Raw genomic sequence first — 9,881 nt, 5'->3', positions numbered from 1 at the left:
CATGAGAACTGACACCACGTCAGTCCTTTTGGAGGCCATGACCCCATGACCTAATCACTCCCCCTAGGCCCTGTTCTTAAAGGCTCCATCACCTCCCATGTCTTTGCACTGAGGACCCAGTTTCCAACAACCAGACCTTGTGGGACACACTCAAACCACATCCAGACCATAATGAACCTTAACCCCCAGTATCTCAGGATGTGGCCGTAGTCGGGGCTTTAGGAGGTAGTCGATAAGGCCAGAGTGGTGGGAGCTGTTAGAAATACACGTGTTGCTTAAGTCTCCTGTCGATGCCGTGCTGTGCGGACAGCTCCAGAGCAGCCTTCCCTACTGCAGCCCCTGCACCGGCCCACCCTGAAGACGCCCAGTTGTACCACCTCATCTGCTTAGCGCTCACTGGTCAATACCTGACCCACAGCTGTCCTCTTACTCAGACATGGATCCTCATGAGGCGCTGACCGGCTCACCGGGGCTGCTGATGATCCAGCCTGGTGCACACACCCCTTTAACCAGGAGTGAGACAGAGGCTGGGTGGGATGCGTGGAGCTTTCCCCGATTTGTTCTGAACAACGTTAGCTACCAAAGCCACTACTGCCATCTGGCCAGGGGCTCCCTGGAGATGTCTGCCTGTGGAAAGGCTGGACGATAGTGGGGTGTGTGTCTCTGTAGGAACAACAGGAGACGTGGCGGTCACCACACAGCCACCAGGGAGCTCTGCACAAGTAGAGGCAGCTGCTTTAAACAGTTGGGGTTTCCTAGTTCATGAAATCAAAATACTGCTCGATGTCTTCCCCACCTGACAGGATGCCGTGAGGGTCATACAGCTGTGAAGTGAGCTATAAACAGCAAGGCACTGTGGTGATCAAACCATCCTTGCCTTGCGCACAACTGATTTGAGCACAACTGATTTGGCTGTTTGCCCAATATTAAAGCTGAACTTCCTATTTCCTAGGAATCCCTCCTGCTTGATCCTAACAAACCATGACAGCTGGGCTCCTTTTTCTGTCTGCCCCCTCTTGGATGAGGGACTAGCCAAGTCACATGAGCCTGGGGCAGGGCACTGTCCATGTATTTGTCTATCTATCTCCAGGGCTTTTTCTGGGGCTCTGCAAAGCTTTCGTGACAAACAACGCATTGCACATGACCCTCCAAGCCCACCTGGCAGGTGAACAGGTGTCATCCTAACCCAGGAGCACACTCAGATGAAAACCAGGCAATCTGTGCTTTTCCCACACCCAAGCTGTAAAACTGGGGGGGGGGGTCAGTGAGGGTAATACAGATGTACAGTGAGCTATAAACAGCAAGGCGTTGTGAGGATCACCCCATCTTTGATGTCCCATCCATGTCCTTTTGGTCACAGGGTGTGTTAAACATTCCCAAGAGTGTTGCTCGGGCACACACTTCAGGGCCTTTCCCACGTTCAAGGTGGAGATGGTGATGGAGTGGGACAGTCCCAGGCTCCAGGCATCCTGGAGGGACAGGTGCCTGTTGCAGTCTCATCTGAAAACTGGGTCCCTGTGCAGCTGAGCTCTGTGAAGCAGACTTCCATCTCACTGACAGGACAATGTCTACACCCTAAATATTTCAAACAGGGTCATTCAGCTATCTGTTGCTATGTGACAAGCCACTTCACAGGGGCATCAAACAGTGATTTTATTCCGCTTGTGGGGTTTGTGGGTCAGGAACCCAGCGACGGCACAGCAGGGCAGGCCTTTCTCTGCCCCTCAGTATCTGAGGCTCAGTTGTGACAGCCAACTACACGTGGCCTCTCCATGGGGCTTGGGCTTCCTCATTGCATGGCAGCCTCAGGATAGCCACGCTTCTTCCATGGCAGGATTGAGTGCTCCAGTGACGAGGACAGAACCTGTAGGACCTTTTGTGAGGTCCCTCAGTCCCAATGACAGACTTCTTTGACTACTCTGTGACCCACCAGCTGCAGGTTTTTTCCAGAAGGGTTGAACCCCAGCCAGAGCTTTAAATGTTCCTAGGCACCAACAGAATGGTTTAGGTGGTTGCCCTGAACATAGAAACTACCCCAGCCCCGAGTCCAAATTCCTTAAACCCTCCGTGGCACACCCCTGTAAGTCCAGCTACTTGGGAGGCAGGAGGCAGGAGGATCACAAGTTTGGGACTAGCCTGGGCCATTTAGCAAGATACTGTCTCAAAAAAACAAAACACACTCACATACACCCTCATCCCTTGCCCTGATCTGACTGATATACCTAAGTAGAAGGACACCTTTCTCTCACTGACCTTCATGAGGACACGCCACAGCCCACTGTGTAAGTAACTCCCCCTAATAAGTACTTTGGATGGTTATTTTGGAGGTGATTCAAGGTATGGGTTCAAAGGGAAAAATACTTTTTGTGAGCCAGAGTAACACAATGCCACTTCCTCTTATTCTACAAATTCAATGGGAGGGGACACGGGCACTTTTTGGCTTCTTGTGTTCTTTTGGTACTGGGGATTGAACCCAGGAGTGCTTGACCACTGAGCTACATCCCCAGTCTTTTTATTTTTTTTGAGACAGGGTCTCACTAAGTTGCTGAGGTTGGCCTCAAACTTGCCATCCTCCTGCCTCAGCCTCCTGAGTCACTGGGATTATAGGTGTGCCACCACGACCATCCCCACAGGCCCCATGTTGGTGGAGGGAGTGTGGAGTGTAGCAGGCACACTTTTAAACCACCACAGCCAGGGAAGAAAAGGGTCCCGTGTCTGGAAAGAGAGGGGCAGTGGAGGCCGCGGGAGGAGGAGTGATAGCAGGAGGAAGTGAGGCTGAGTGAGGGCTGCAGCACTGTCATGGGGCCTGAGATGCTGGAGGAAAAGCTCCCTGTGCACGTCACCGTCCTCCTCCATCCTGAGGCCTGGCACCTTACCCCCACCCCCCCCACCCTGCGTGCCGTCTGTGGGCCATATTAGTCAGACTCCACCCAACACAACAAAACGTCTGGCCCAGGCGACTGATGAAGTCAGGAGATTCTGTTCATGGCTGCCGAGTTCCAAGTCCAAGACCAGATGGCCCCGTGGGTTTGGGAGTGCAGAACAACCTGGTGGGAATGTTTTTATCAAAGTGACAATCACATCTCAGCCAGAAGGAACGAGAGAGAACACCATCCCTTTCAGGGGAACACCCCCAACTACCTAAGGACCTCCCAGAAGATGCCATTCCCAGGGGGGGTTCCACGTCTCTTGATAGCACCACTCTGGGGACCACGCCTTTGACATGTGGGTCTTTAGGGGACACTATCCATAGCATAGGCTGTGGTGTCCACCCCAAGTTCACCTCCTACCTTAGAATGTGACTGTGTTTGAAGATAGGAGTTTATAAGAAGGAATTAAATTGAAATGAGGTCATGGGGGTGGGCTGTCCTCCAGTGCAACTGGTGTTCTATGAGGAGAGAAAATCTGGACAAGGACCCCATTGGCCATGTGAAGATACAGGGGAAGATGACCATCTACAAGCCAAAGAGGCTTAGAAGAAACCAGAAAGCAGCCCTGTTGTGCTTAGTGGTGCAAGCCTGTGATCCCAGCAACTCAGTAGGCTGAGGCGGGAGGGTCGTCCGGGCAACTCAGGGAAACTGTGCCTCTAAATAAAACATAAAAAGGACTGGGGACAGCTGGGGTTGTGGCTCAGCAGTAGAGTGCTCACCTAGCTCGTGCGAGGCCCTCGGTTCAATCCCCAGCACCCCATAAAAATGAATAAAATAAAGGCCTGGGGACATCACTCCAAAGTACCCTGGGTTAAATCACCAGTACGGGGGAGGAGAGGAGGAGGAGAGGGGGAGGAGAGGGGGAGGAGAGGGGGAGGGGAGGAGAGGGGGGGGGAGGAGAGGAGGAGAGGGGGAGGGGAGGGGGAGGGGAGGGGGAGGGGAGGGGAAGAGAAGAAACAGCAACCATCCCTCCCAGGACCCAGGACCTCCAGCCTCCAGAACCGTAAGCCAATAGCTTTCTGTGGTTCAGGCCACCCCGCCTGTCAGTCACAGCGACCCAACACACGGAATTGCAACCTGACTATATTAAGTCTTACAATCCGTGCCTAGGACACTTTTATGCTTATTTGATCTTTGTTTTCAGCTCTGTTTGATGGTTTTCAGAGTTGATTTTGTACCTCCTCTGTTAATCCTACATATCTTAATTTTTATATTATTACAAATGGAATTATTTAAAAAAATTTTTTTGGTAGTTGTGTATGGATAGAAGCTTTTATTTTATTATTTTTTTTAATGTGGTGCTTAGCATCAGACCCAGGGCCTCACACATGCTAGGCAAGTGCTCTACCACTGAGCCACAACTCCAGGGCTGGAACTGTTTTTGAATTTCCATTTTTGATTGTTCACAACAGGAGTACATAGAATTAACTTTTGTATATTAATTTTCTACTCTTCAACTCTGCTAAACTTGTTTATTGATTCTTTTTTTAAAATATTTATTTTTTAGTTGTAGATAGAGCACAATATCTTTATTTTACTTATTATATGTGGTGCTGAGGAATGAACCCAGGGCCTCGCACATGCTAGGCAAGTACTCTACCGCTGAGCCACAACTCCAGCCCCTTGTTTATTGATTCTAATATATTTTCTAGTGGATTCCTTAGGATTTTCTATACACAGGTTATGGTAGCACCATCTCTTAAAATTAAAATGTGCATACTCTGTCATCCAGCATTCCTGCTTTAGGATTGTAAAAACAAAAGCAGCAGCTAATAAGAATTCAGGACCTTCTCGTAGCATTGTTGGCAGTGGCTACAGTCCACATTAAAAAGAAATTTTAATTACACTTTGCATACATGAATTGAAATGTCACACTATATCCACAAATATGTACAATTGCAATGTCACAAATATGTACAATTACTATGTGTCAATCGAAAACCTAAAAATTAAACTTTAAAAATAAGTTTGAATATATTATCATCTGAGTTTCTGAATGTTATAAAGGCATGAAGTTATTGTTAAGTAATATAGTAGACCTTTTTATATTGATCTTGGAAGAATAGTCATGATGTGATGTTAAGTGAAAACAAGAGGCTGAAAAGAAATGCATAAGGATCTTATTTTTATCAAATATATATAAATATATAAATGTATAATATATATTTCACTTGTAAGTGTATTTATATACTAAATATATATTTAATTAAAATGAGGTCCATATGCATTTCATATGATATATATATATATATATATATATATATATATATATATATATATATTTCTGTGTGTTCATTTTTTAATTTTTTTGCAGTGCTGGGCCCTGAACACAGAGGCTCACGCATGCCAGGCAGACACTCCACCCCTGAGCCACATTCCCAGCCCCGTGTGTTTAGAGTAAGGAAATAAGGAAGGATAGACATCAAATGTTAATGTTAGATCACAGCAGCAAAAGGCTGGGCAGGAAATTATTCACTCTTTTCTATACATCACTGTATTGTTTATTAGATATATATTGTGACTTTTGCAAAACAAACAAACAAACAATATTCTGAACAGGGAATCTGCAACCGAAAGGGGAAAATATCAAAGTTGCCTTTTCACTTATGGAAATAAGAAACATAGTATCAGATGGAAGGAACTGGAAAAGCACTGTTAACATTTTTAAAATGTGAAGAAGTTGTAACCTTTTAGTAAATAAACATGCTAAGGCCTTCTTTTTAAAACAGCCTCACTCGGGCTGGGGCTGGGGCTGGGGCTGAGCCGTTGAGTGCTTGCCTCGCATGTGCGAGGTCCTGGGTTCGATCCTCAGCACCAAATAAATAAAGGTATTGTGTCCATCTACAACTTAAATAAATATTAAAAAAAAAAAAACAGCCTCACTCCAGGCACAGTGGCACATGCTTGAAGCTGAGCTGGGAAGACTGCCTGAGCCCAGGAGTTCAAGCCCAGTTTGGGCATTACAGGGAGACCTCCTCTCAAGAGGAAAAAAAAGAAAAAAGAAGGATCCTCATGATGCTGTATTTCATAGTAAAAAAAATGCAAAACTTACATATAACAAGATACACTACCCCCCCCCCCCACCGTACCCCCGTGCTAGGAATCAAACCCAGGGCCATGTCATGCTAGGTAAGTGCTTTAATACCAAGCTACCCGTCCAGCCCACTAGATAGCATTTTTAAAAGACATTGAAAAAAAGAAAAAAGAAAAGAAAGAAACCTCATTTTTATTAAATGTACATGGGCACACTGCTAGTAACTGCGGCTGCAGATTCCACCTGTTTCCCACTCTGTTCTTTCTCTAGTCCAGGCTGCCACATTGCATTGAGCAAGACACCAGTTTTGACCTGTCAGATTAGCAAAGAGAAAATATTTGCTAACAGACGGTGCTGGTGAAGCTGTGGGAAAACAGGCTCTGTCAAACACTGCCTGGGAGTGGATAGCGGTGTTTTGTGATATCTGACACCGGCAACTTCTGACCCACAAGTTCTCTGGAGGAAATGATCCCACAGTCACATTAGCATGTGGGCACCAGGAGGTTGTGCAAGCATATTTACTGCAGCATTCTTTTTAAATAGGAAAAGACTGTTGAAAGGCTGGCTAGTAAAATTATGGCCTATCTAAACAGCAGAATGCCACATACTATTGTCAGGTATGTACTGATGGAGTAGGATCTCCAAGACACAGTCACGTGGAAAAAAGAAGAAAAAGACACAGGGTAGTCTGTATAGAATACATCCTTTATTTAAAATATTTTTTTTTTGCTTTTATTTTTAGAGAGAGAGAATTTTTTTTTTATTTATTTAAAGTTTTCAGTGGACACACCTTTGTTTGTATGTGGTGCTGAGGATCGAACCCAGCCTGCACGCATGGCAAGCGCGCTACCACTTGAGCCACACCCCCAGCCCCATTTTTTTTGCTTTTAATGTATGCATACACTTTATATATGGGGGATGGAGAAGATTAAATGATGGAAAGATGAAAAAGGAAAACTTACTTTCACTGTATATTGTTTTATAATGTTAATTTTTTAAAACATTTTTTTTAGAAGTAGTTGAACACGATACCTTTATTTTGTTTATTTTTATGTGGTGCTGAGGATCAAACCCAGGGCCTCACACATGCTAGGTAAGCGCTCTACTACTGAGCCACAACCCCAGCCCCTTATAAGTGAATTTTTTTTTAATTTATTTTTAAGTTTTAGGTGGACACAACATCTTTATTTTACATTTATGTGGTGCTGAGGATTGAACCCAGTGCCTCATGCACACTAGGCGAGCACTCTACCACTGAGCCACAACCCCAGACCCTAATGTGAATTTTTAAAAAATATATATTTTTATTAGTTGTTGATGAATATTTATTTATTTATTTGTGGCGCTGAGAATCAAACCCAGTGCCTTACACATGCCAGGCAAGCGCTCTTCCACTGAGCCACAACCCCAGCCCTATAATGTGAATTTTGTACCACATGAACATGTTAAGTATTCCAAATTAAAATTCTATTTAATTTAACATAAAAAGAATTATTATTTTTGTGTGTGCGATGATGAGGATTGAACCCAGGGCCTTGCACATGTTAGCAATTGCTGTACCACTGAGCTACATCTCCAACCCTAAAATTCTATTTTTAAGATACTAATTTTTTATGCTTTTAATTGCAAATTCAAAGCTTTCTGTGGAAATACCATACCAAAGATGTTTTTGAAAGATTTCCTCTCCCTGAATGGCTACAATGTGCTATAAAGTATAATAAGCATAATTTGCCAGGTATGGTGAGGCACACCTGTAATCCCAGCACCTTGGGAGGCTGAGGCAGGAGGATACCAAATTCAAGGCCGGTCTCAGCAACTTAGCAAGACCCTGTTTCAAAAAGGGGTAGGTGGGAGGCTGGGGATGTAGCTCAGTGGTAGAACCTCTCTGAGTTCAATCCCCGGTACAACAGAAAGGAAAAAAGAAAAAGAAAAAAGAAAAGCCATCATTTATGAATATATACACACTTCTCCTCTAAACAGCCTTGAAAGACGGGTTGTGTGAATGGTTTCTGCTGTCTTCATTTCCACATTTCCTTCTTATACTCACCATTCTGTGGCCAAGGGTTAAACTACATTTCCCAAACTCCTTTGTCAACTGATTCTGTCAATGAGAGGCATTGGTGGGAGTTTGGAAAATGAAAAAAAAGGAAAAGTCATTCCAGTCTCTAGCTTCCGCCAACACATCAGGTCACAGTTATGGCATCCACTGCATTCCAGTAGTGCCCTTAAGTAAGTGCAACTCTCAGCTCCTACTCAGCAGCTCAACAACAGTTTCTGGAAATATGATTTTTCCTTTGGTTCCTTCAACTGATGGGGTGCGGCAGCTAACTCCAGTTGCAAGTGTCTGCATGCTCTTATTGTCCTCTTGCGTTTCCTGCCCTTCCAACACCTTTGTAAACAATACCTGTATTGAATTCCCTCTGTTTGAAATATATATGATGGTTCTTCTCTAATTAGACATTTACTAAAACAGATAAAATTGCCTCCAATTTACAGTTGAGAAAATGGGAATTTAAAAAGAGTCAGTGACTTAGTCAAAGGCAAACTAAACACCACTCCTGCCTCTTAGTGTTCCAGCTGCTCCAGTCCTGTTCCTGGAAAACACCAAGCCCACTCACACTCCAGTGCCTCTGCATTTATTCTCTTTGCATAGAACATTCTGTCTCCAAACCTGAAAATGCACACTGTCTCCTCTCCCGTTCTTCTCTTATCATCAGTAATCTCCAAGTCACTGTGTTATATCACCCTGTTTCTCTTTTTTTTTTTTTAGTATTTATTTTTTAGTTTTAGGTGGACACAATATCTTTATTTTTATGTGGTGCTGAGAATCAAACCCTGTGCCTCACACATGCTAGACAAGCGCCCTACCACTTGAGCCACATGCCCAGTCCTCTCTTTCTCTTGGTACTTTTCACTCTCCAAAACTATTTATCCACTTAGTTGTTTATTCAACTGGAATATATATCAAGACTGGTAACCAGAAATCATGCGTCTTACTAGATGCTGTGCTGCCTAGCACACACTACATGGAATAGAGTACCTTAAACATTATTTGTTAGAAGAATGAATAGATGAAAAGTGTAGTAAGAGAAGTGGCAGATTATTTTTGAGCACCCTTCCCAATGGCTGCCAGCAGTTCAGGGACAAATACGGAGTCTCCAGTGCATGGGTGCTGTCAGGAATTCCAATATCCACTGCTCAGGTTGCACCCTCAGTAGGTACTAGAGAAATTTGTGCTGAGTGAATCTATCTGCGTATGTACCTTCCAGACAATGTCTGTGCACTATCGGTGTTCAAGAGACAACACTTTGCGGAGCTTAGCTCAAATCAACAGATTGGAAGCAAGGTGAGAGTGGAAGAGCTGGAGAGACAGGACGATCATCGTAGGTCCACAGCTTTTGGAGTATTTTCATTTACTCCGTGCACCGGGCATTGACCTGCCTCATTCATGACAGCAGCATTTCCAGAGCATTTCCTAAGAGACATGATAGCATGGGGTAATCTCTGCACCTGGATGGTCTGGGTTCAAATCCTGGCTGCATTCCTTATTGGCAGGTGACCTTGGCAAGTCACTCAGGTCTCCTGTAGTCTCTTCATTTATAAAATGCAGGCCTTAATAACAACAGTATCACTTTTCTAGTGTTCCTGTGAAGATCTAAAGAGGTAAATCACTTAAAATATAGGATAGCATGGGGCATTCCATAACCATAAGTTATTACTGCCCTGTGCTTTAAGTTCCATGCAGGTTATCATCTCATGAAACAGAGCAAACCTCTGAGGGGAGGTACTAATATCATCCCCATATTACAAACAGGGAAGCTGAGACATAAAGAAGCTACATAAGCAACCCAACCCAGAAGTGTGGAGCCACACTTCAAATCCAGTGTTCTAGAACCCCTAATACACCTTCTTAATCA

This window comes from Marmota monax, unplaced genomic scaffold (assembly GCF_021218885.2).
Source record: "Marmota monax isolate L192 unplaced genomic scaffold, Marmota_monax_Labrador192_F-V1.1 WCK01_AAM20220418_F8-fsc00291, whole genome shotgun sequence".
NCBI classification, from domain to species: Eukaryota; Metazoa; Chordata; class Mammalia; order Rodentia; family Sciuridae; genus Marmota; species Marmota monax.
The sequence above is the reverse complement of the archived record's forward strand: the minus strand, read 5'-3'. Positions refer to the sequence as shown.